Genomic DNA, 9962 nt, shown 5'->3' with positions numbered 1-9962 from the left:
TCCAGCCAAGCTTCTCTGCTCACACTCATCCTCCTCCTCATTTTCTCTTCCTGTATCTGATTTCACTTTCTTTCTGCCTTGCTCCCACCCTGCTCCGGCGCCCTGGCGTGAGCTCCATCGTGTGTTCGAGCGACATCACCCGCAAAAGAACCGATGAGTCACCGTGCAGCCTCGTCTTCTAGGTCAGCACGACGATGGTCTCGGGGACGGTCGTGACTGCATCTGTGTGTGCAGTTGTGCGATTCCCAACACTCGCCCCATGACTTCACCGGTTTCCCCACCGGAAGAGGTCGGATGAGGCGTCTACTGTAAATATGAGTAAGCATCAGCCTCCACGTGAAAAAGAATACACCTCATTCATAATCGCAGCTTCCCTTTTCAAACGCAGCGTGAGATCATGCAGTGGCTTGCAAAGGTATTCCCCTTGAACTTTTCCACATTTTAGCGCATTGCGACCGCAGACATCAGTGTGTCTTAGTGAGATTTCACATGGCATACTAATTGTGACGTGAGAGGAAAATTATAGGGCTGTAGTGATACAATAATCTCATGATACGATATACGATATTCTGCTCACAATACAATACATATTGCGATATTCAGCAAACTATACAATTCAATACACTTTTGCGATTTTCTGACAGATTTTAGAGGGACAGAGTGATTTTGGTGACATTTTGTGACTGTTATAGAGTTGGATTGAATTAATTTAACTGAAAACTGATTAATAGCACCAACTACACAATACCTGGCTCTGGTTGGACATGGACACAGACTTAAAAGTCGACAGCTGGACAAAATGAATCAAAGAAGTGGTGAGGAAACATGTTTCTTTTAATTGAAACAGTACAAACTGTAGCTTACATGCATTTGTAAAGTAAATAAAGTGCACCAAGTACCCTGCTCTGAATAGTTTGATACCTTTTTAACCTTGACACTTAACATCTGAAGGAATCACTCTAAGCCTGATGACCTAATCACTCTCCTGGCAAAGCAAGCAGTGAGTGAGCAAGGTGATAGTTGGATGTTACTATACTTGCGGATGAATATCGATTTTTTTCTAGGAAAGAAAATATCGATATATATATAGCAAAATCGATATTATTACACAGCCCTAGAAAATTATAGATGCTTTCCTCAATTTTATACGAATTAAAAGCTGAAAAGTGTGGCGTGCATGTTTATATTACCCCCCTTTTTTTTTTACAATGATTTGCCCTAATTAAAACCCAGTGCAAGGAAAAGCTTCCTGTAATCATCCAATTATTGTGTAATCGCAGCTGTTCTGTGAAAGCGTCGGAGGTTCGTGGGAGAACATTGGTTAACAAAGAACGTCAGGAAGGCCAAGGTACACAACAGGAAGCCTTTAGCCATGTGAGAGACACAGCATACAGACGGAAGAAGGTGTTCTGGTTGTAAAAATCACCCTGCCAACCTCACATGGTGATGGCAGTATCATGCTGCGGGGATGCTTGTAGTTGGCAGGGACAGAGTTTATGTTAAGACAGAATGAGTCACATACAGTATAAGTCTATCCTGTGCAGGCAAACCCATTAAAGGTTGTAAGAGACAATAGAACATGATAGAAGCTTACTTTAAATCAGAACTTCTTCCCTAAACACACAACCAGAGGTACACCAGATTAAAATGTATATATGAGAGAGGCCTAGTTAAAGTCCAGAGAAGAAAGTCCATCAGAATCTGTGGCAAGACTTGGAAAAAAGCTCTTATTCATCCAGTTAGCCTCAGAAGACTTGTTCCTACAAGCTGTTGTCTTGTGGTGACTTATTCTAAATCCAAGCTACACATTGTAGACTTCTGTGTGTGTAGAAAAAAAAGAAACAGTTTATGACCTTCCTAAAATAATGGCTGAAGTTATTCATTTGGCAAAAATGATTTTGTTTTTTGCTTTTGCCAAAATCACTTTTGGCAAAAATTGATTTAGGCAGTTACATCAGGAAGGCCACGATTTTCTGTTTACTTCATGTTCATGCAGCACTTCGTGTTTGTCTTTTATAAAAAATCCAAATGAAATGCTTTCAAGTCTGACTTTAACACGAGAAAAAAATGTGTTCAAGGATCACAAGAAGCTCCGCAAGATACCATACATTCCACTTTTTCAACACGTTTTCTTGGATGTGTGAACTCAAGCCATGCCAAAGCATAGGACTGTAGATGTGACATGAGATACAGGATAATTAGATATCTTCTAGTTAATAATGCACCAAGAGCAACAGTGATGGATAGACAGTCCTTTTCCAAACTGTGATCCTCTCAGCAATCGCCATGGCGGCCACTGGCGTATTGACAATCTGTCTTTAAGTGTTAGGTCTCTGCTGATTTGTAGTCACAAGCCTTTGTGTGACTCCCGGTCGCTCGCTTGCTTGTGTGTGTGTGTGTGTGTGTGTGTGTGTGTTTGTGTGTGTGTGTGTTCTTGGGTTTGTCCGCCCAGCCGTCTGTCTGTGTGGTATTACAGCACAGATTTCCGCTGGTGCTCAGCCTCCCCCCCACTGCCAACCACCCCATGCGGCCGTCAGACAGAAATAGTCCTGTGTCATTAAGGTAGATAGGCAGTGGTGTGTTTGCTCTCGCAGGAAGTCACCTTTGGAAGACACTCTCGTAGCCTCCCAGCACCATCAGTCTAGTTTGTTTAGTGTGGCTGTGATTAATAAAAGGTTAACTCAAACTCCAGTCAACTGTTGCATGTAAATCTCCCCTTCAATCTCTTCCTTCCTCTGCCTTTCTCTCCTCCCTTTGTCTCTCTGCCCCTGCCACACCTTCTCCCCTGAGGGATGCCGGGATAGTGATTGGAGGACGGAGGTGGAGCTCCTGGCTCATTCGCAGGTGTGCTTGTTTCCCTCCCATCTCCTCTCTCATGTAATGATTTCTTCCCCTCGCCACCTGCCAGGTGAAAAAGGAAAAAAAAAAAAAAACACTCAGCAAACTGAGAGCTTTCAGAAAGCCTCTTGATTTCCACTTTGAGGGAATTTTTGATTGTTAAAACTGATTGTTTTCATGCATCTTACTTTATCAGCAGACTTGTGAGGTAATTTTGAATCACATTCAAATGAAAGCTTCAGGCTCCGAGAGGGAGAGAGAGCACACGGCCCTTTAGGTTGTTTACTTAGTCATTTATGGAAAAGACATGATTTGGTGAGTTTAACCTGAACTGGTTTAGAAACAATGGATCTAATAGAACTTAGTTTTATACTTTAGACAATAACATATCAATGAATCTATGAGCGTTTCCCGAGGATTTATTTATTCCTATTTGATTTTCTATTTTTAAAAATTAATTTGGACTATGTACTGGCTGGCTAATGGTATCAAGGTGAGTCAGGGTTTCAAACAATTACAGATTCAAACCAGCACAAATATTAGGTCAAACTGACTCAGTGTTTTGAAATACTTTTAATGAGATACTAGTGGAAGCGTTGGAGTAACTGGAGTAAATACTCCAGGTTTATGATGCTTACATTAACACAACACTGTCCCTTCTTTCTCTTATTTTTAAGAAAGACAGTTTTGTTTAATAGTTATTTCATAAAAAGAGCCACTCAGCACTCTAAAGCTATTCTGAAACTTTAGAGTAAAGCTGCAATATTCTGCATACTATCGATGTTTACTTTAATACACTATTAAATTTGGTAGATATGTATTTTGTATTTTTAAAAATATTATTACAGCTGTAATAAATGTTATATTATTTTAGCTGCCTTATGAATATGCGTCACTGTACCAGATTTACTGTGGAACATTCGATAGATTTTTATTTTAAATTATTGGGTCAATACTGTAACACCATAAAAAAAAGCAAGTTCATCATACAGCAAGAATCTTATACTGATCCAAACATGTTTGGGCATCTGAAGTACACTTTTATGCAGATGACAGTCATTTGTAAAACATTTTTATGTCTTTTTTTTTATTTTGGGTTTGATATACTTGGCCTGGTGACAGCAACACAGGTCTTCTACTATTTTTATTACTCCAGTTATGTGGATTGGTGGTCAATCTTTCCCTTGAGCGGATGAGTTTAAGTCTCAAGTATCTTGGCTTCTTGTTCATGAGTGATGGTAGAGTGGAGCAAGAAATGGGGAGACAGATTGAGGCATCATCTCCAGTAATGCTCCGATTTGTTTAGGTGATGAAAGAGTTGAGCCAAAATCAAAGCTCTTGATTAACTGGTCCCTCTATGACCCTCACCTGTGGTTATGAGAAGCAGGCCGTGACCAAAAGAACAAGACGTAGCCAAGAAGTAGCCAAACGATCTTTCTCCGAAGAGTGGCTGGATTCAGGCGTAGAGACGGGATGAGGAGCTCAAAGTGGAGGTGGTCCGGGCGTCAGATCAGGAGAGGTCACCCAGGTCTGGGTGACTTCATTTGGAGGTTTTCCAGACACAACCCACTGGGAGGAGACCCTGGTAACAAGATCCAGAACTTTCTGGAGGGGCTTCAGTTCATTCTGGAAGATCCCAAGGCATTCCAAGTCCAGGCAGGATTAGAGGAGAGTGATGTCTACGGATCAATCATGGACCTGTTGCTTCGCAACGCCATCTTAGATAAGCAGAAAACGATGGATGGATGGATGGATGGATGGATGGATGGATGGATGGATGGATGGATGGATGGATGGATGGATGGATGGATGGATGGATGGATGGATGGATNGATGGATGGATGGATGGATGGATGGATGGATGGATGGATGGATGGATGGATGGATGGATGGATGGATGGATGGATGGATGGATGGATGGATGGATATTAATTACTATGATTAGCATAATCTTGTGAAGCTGTGACTTACAGCACCATAACAAATGCACTATTAACATAAAAAAACAACAATCTGAAATCAACAAATAATCACACTATAAAACAGCTTGCTATCATTTATTTTTATAACCCCTTCTTCACTCTTCTCCCTTTGACCCTGCCACTTGCCAAGTTGCAAAATTGTTCTAAATCATCCTGCCTGATTAAATAAATATTTTTTTTTGTAATTTTCTTTATCTTTTGCTATTAAACCTTTCCTTACAACACGAAAACTAAATAAGCAAAAACAAAAGAAAAGCTGTTTTACTAGGACTCCGGAGGAAGAGATGCTTTATCTTAATCCCTTCTAGCTAAATAAAGGCTTTGTCATTGTTAATATATTGATCTGAACACTGCTTTCTGAGTCTTTTCTAGGGACTCCTCTCCTCAGCTCTTTTTCAAACCGCCTCAAGGATCTTGGAGAGCAAGTCCCAGGCCCTGACAGGTCAGAGGCCACTCCCGGACAAAAGGTTCCCTGCACTGGGTCGCTCGTGGTCAAGGATACAAAAGCAGTGAAGACCTGCATTAGACATACAACTGAGGTGGCAGAGTGACAAGACACAGGGATGGCGACGGGTTAGGGGAAGGCAAAGAGTGCACTGAAAAGCTCTCAAACACTGACACACCCACACACACACACACGCTTTCTCACACAGACAGTTGTGTAAATTTTGCTTCCACGCAAGCTTTGCCAGATTTTTAAATTAGCCAAAACTGTTGCCTAAGCCCATAAAACAACTTAGTCAAAGTTTCTCAAGACGGAAAGAAAAATCTCATTCTCTCATTGCTTGTCTGCAACCGCATGCTGGTTGAATAAAAATCTCAACGCTGCGCTAACTTTGGTAGAACTAAAACCTGACCTTTTTTTTTTTTTGCTCCAATCTGTCTTTTAACAGTGCCCTAACTTGTTCCTCTCCCCTCCCCCACCCTGCTGCTGTCTTTCTCCTCTCTTTTTTCATCCAGCACCATTGATCATGCATGCAGAAATTTAGCACGCCCAGCCGCGGCTCAAGCCGGGATAGGTCGGTGAGAGCGAGGCCCTGTCCTACATACTGTTCTCTCTCCATGGTCCACCAGGCCACAGTCACACACTCCCCCTGACCCCTCCCTCCCCCCCACACACACACGCACACACAAACACCCTGCGGTCCTTCTCAGAACCGGCACATGCACGGATCATCATGTGGTGCTGGGAATGTTCACTGATCCCAACTAAAAACTTTCAGTCAGGTGCTGAAAGTAGGAGATTTGGGAGGGATACAGGGGGAGGGTTGCTCATTTTAGCTCTTCAAACTTACTGCACACATACAGTCTGGGTTTGAATTGAGAGGAAAAAAGGACGGGTCTGTCATCTTTCACTTTATCTGGTCCAAGAATAACAGCCATAACTGTTACAGACGGCATTATAGCTCCGAGTCCCAGAAGGTGAGGTGCTTGTTGGAACTGCTCAGCTGAGCCTCACTCCGAGCTAAAGCTGCTAATCTGCCACTTAGCCGCTTGGTACAGCCTGTCACATGGGCCGAGGGACAGGGTTATTGGGGGAAATCGGGTTTAGGAGGAAACTGAACCATGGTGGGGTGAGCGGACGAAGAACTGGGTGAAGGATGTGTAAAAGTGATCACAGCTGTTTTTAGGAACGGCGAGTGATGGAGGATGAACAAAGTGATTGCTGCAACGCAGTTGGGAAAACATTATTCAACAAATACTCGATGTCACTCTGTTATCACACAAGGCCGAACACGTTCATATTGAATACCATATGATCACTTACTTTTTCTCGTGTTGATCTTGCTGTTAATGTGATTTTGCATTTTAGTGTCTTGATTGTTTTAATTTGGGAACTTATCATTACTTGTGTAAGAACTCATGCTGCGTTTTGTTTTATTTCTATTGGATCGGACTTAGATCACTGTGCCTCTCTAGCTGCACTGTTTACACAATTACAACCACCAAGTACTACTTTTGAAATATTAAAATAACGATAAAATGCCATTATGACTGAAATTTATTACCAAACGGCTTCCCACAAAAATCAGGACTGCAAACCTTTTGCCTTATTAAATTATAGTGTAGAAACTCTTGATTCACTCAATTGATCAATTTTGCTCTTATCTCTCATGTGACAAAGCTGACTGAGTCAATTTCTGATCTTCTTATGGGGTTTTGTTTCCTCATAGGCTGCCCACCCTGTAGTTAGCACCTTGGTAACACAGCCTGCGCCTCTACGTTTAATTACAAAATTAACTTTAACCTAGTTGATAAGAACATGCTTGACATATAAAAGGTTTGTTTTATTTATTTTTTCTTTGAAATGCTAATTTGCATTAAAATACATTTGGGTTTTTTGTAGTTGTTTGATGCGTCATGCTGTGGGATTGAGTTTCTTCGTGAGGTAGGCTGTAGCCAGAGCTACAAATAAATGCGTTAGACCAAGCCGTCTTAACACTTCTGCAGAAGCTAACATCCACGGTTTCCCTATCTCTGGGTAACAGCCAATCAGTGCCAAGGAAAGTGCATGCTACTCCATGATTGGCTTGTTTGCAAATGAGTGTAGTAGCATTGCACTAACGTATTCCATCTTCCAAAGCAAATGTTTTCTCCCTGGAAAGTTTAGTGAAAAAATACACCAACAGATGAATTTTTCCCATTTAATTTGGAGTTGTGTTCTGCAGAAATATCGATAAGTAGTGAACCACTAATTTGATGCATGAAGAGATCATCCATGCAATAAGAGTAAGTTTGTGCTGTTTTGCAAACGAGTGGAAAGCGTTTTACAAGAATGTAAAAAAACAAGACTATTTTCCTCTTCTGTATTTGTCCTGTGAAAAACTTTTGATGTTCAGGCATGGCCCCAGGTGGCTGACTGGCTGGCTCCATGGCTGGCAAATTCGTTAATTATTTTTTTAGGTCTCGTTTTGATAATGTTGCACCTTTTAATGTGATTTTGAAGGAAATATGAGAAAACGAGGACAAAAATCTGACATTTTTCCAAAATTTGTGAAACTTTGGGAAAACGATCAAGAAGGTTCCAAAGAGGCCAGCAGTAACATTGTGTGGCAGGAGTTTATAGCAAGACTGGTTTGTGTTTTTGTGTGTTGAAACGTTCGGTTGTACTGTTGTATTCACGGGTCAACTAAGCAGCAGGGTTGCACATTAAATTATTTTATTCCAAAGAAAACAAAAAAATCTAACTGAGCCTTCTGGGAGAAAGGATTATGGTCTGATCAAACTAAAGAGAACTTTTGAAGGTATGTTTGGCTCAGAAACAGAACTCCACATGATCAAAAACAACGCTACGCTAACTGTGGAGCATGGTGGTGACAAGGTCATGCTCTGGGGTTCCTTTTCTCCAGATGGAACTGAAGTTCTTCTCAGCCTGGGTAAAGCCACAAACAGTCTCAAATATCAGTCAGTTTTCACCCAGAAACACTCGGATGTCTGTTTCAAAGGTTCAAGAAGTTTTTATTTCTCAGGATGTTTGTGAGCACAAACGCACGTCGAAACAGCAATGGGATGACCTAACCAAAAGAAAATTTAAGGGGTCACCAAAAGAAAGCTGTGGACAAGAGATTTCCTCGCATCCTCTGATAAAAGTACGTTCACAAGTTGTGGGATGTTGATAGATCCCAACCAAAGACTCCTGGATGCAAAATTAAATGAAAAGGTGCTTTAACAAAGATTTTTTTTAAGGTTCACTTTGGCTCTAATGGCCTTTATTTGAAAATGCTAGGACAGGAAAGTAGGCAACGAGAGAGAAGGAAGACATGCGGCAAGGGTCAGCAGGCCGGGACTCGAGCCTGAGACGGCTACGTCGAGGACTAATGCCTCCCTACGTGGGCTGTGCTTAAACCCTGCGCCACCACAGCACCCCCGATTTGAAGAATTTTGAAACCATTTTGCAGCTATCATATGGCAGCTTTATTTTTTTTCTCCCAACTGACCTCTCCAGACTGGTCGCTGCCTTTTACTCAATAACTGCTTTCCAGCAACTCTGCAAAGAGCAGCAGATATAGAAAATGGGTAGATGGATATGTTCCAATGCATGTGTTTTGTTTTTGTTGAAAAGTAAGCAGAAAAATTTCATCAAAGTGTTTGAAAACTATTTGCCATACTCTTGTTTTTGAGTCGTAAAAACCTTAAAATCTGATGTGAGGGGAAGATAAATGGAGACAAAGGGCAATCCTGGAAGAAAACCTGTAAAACTCTGCAAAATACTTGAGATGTGATTTAAATCCAGTCCTTTTAATTTGTTAGCTGTACTATGAGCTTGAGCTATAATATAGAGAAGAATGGAAAAATATTACGTTGAAATTTAAGGTTGTAATGTGCAAGACACTGCAAATAGTTAAGAACATATTCATGAGAAATTAATAAGAAAAAATAATTATATGTATTAATTAATATTGATAATGATGCACTTTTTTTAACATATTTGTTAAAAGATGTTGTGACACTGTAATATAAGACAGATAATCGGTGAAAAGATCAAACTCCTCCCGGTGCTAACATTGCTGCCTTAAAAATGCACAGCGCTGGGTAAAAAACAACCAATCAGAGCAAGAAGGAAGGTCTTAGTGCTGTCAATCAGCCTCGTACATGCAGAGGATCTGTTGTTTCTGCTGTCATCGGTGGCTATGCTAACCAGCTTGAGCATTCATGGCAGGCTCTGGTGTGGTGAACGAGCAATCAATCAATCAATCAATCAATCAATCAATCAATCAATCAATCAATCAATCAATCAATCAATCAATCAATCACGTCTATTGGTATAGCACATTTGAGCAACAAAGCACTTGAAAGGGTGTTACATCTTAAAAACACAAAACTAAAAAGTCATACAAACATTACAGTCACCAATTTGAGAAACCAGTAAGAAATATTACATTTTGTCGAGTGGTTTTACCAAAACCATCCATGCACATCATATATGTTGGTCAATGCAAGGGGGAGGGTCTGAATAGCGCCTACACATGAGTGATTTACAGGTCTAAGACCCTCCTCCTGGCTCTGATTGGTTGTTTTTGACCGAGTACTTCTGCTAATGACTGTAGGACCACATTATTATATTGGGACGGCACAGATAGTTTTTGCCGATATGCAAAAAAAACAAAGTGTATTTTTAAATAAAAGTAAAATGCAGCAGCT

The 9962-nt window shown here is 40.9% G+C and overlaps 1 protein-coding gene across 1 annotated transcript in view; it reads left to right on the top strand.

Annotated features, from left to right (window-relative positions):
• Positions 1-5360: 5360 nt before the first annotated feature.
• msi1b (musashi RNA binding protein 1b) overlaps positions 5361-9962 on the top strand; it is a 35787-nt gene continuing 31185 nt past the window's right edge. Inside the window, exon 1 of the mRNA XM_017304959.1 lies at positions 5361-5367. The gene's annotated coding sequence lies outside the window, so the exon portion shown is untranslated. The remainder of the gene's footprint in view (positions 5368-9962) is intronic.

The sequence above is a fragment of the Poecilia reticulata genome, linkage group LG5, assembly GCF_000633615.1.
Source record: "Poecilia reticulata strain Guanapo linkage group LG5, Guppy_female_1.0+MT, whole genome shotgun sequence".
NCBI lineage: Eukaryota > Metazoa > Chordata > Actinopteri > Cyprinodontiformes > Poeciliidae > Poecilia > Poecilia reticulata.
This window is presented reverse-complemented; position numbering and strand designations above follow the sequence as displayed.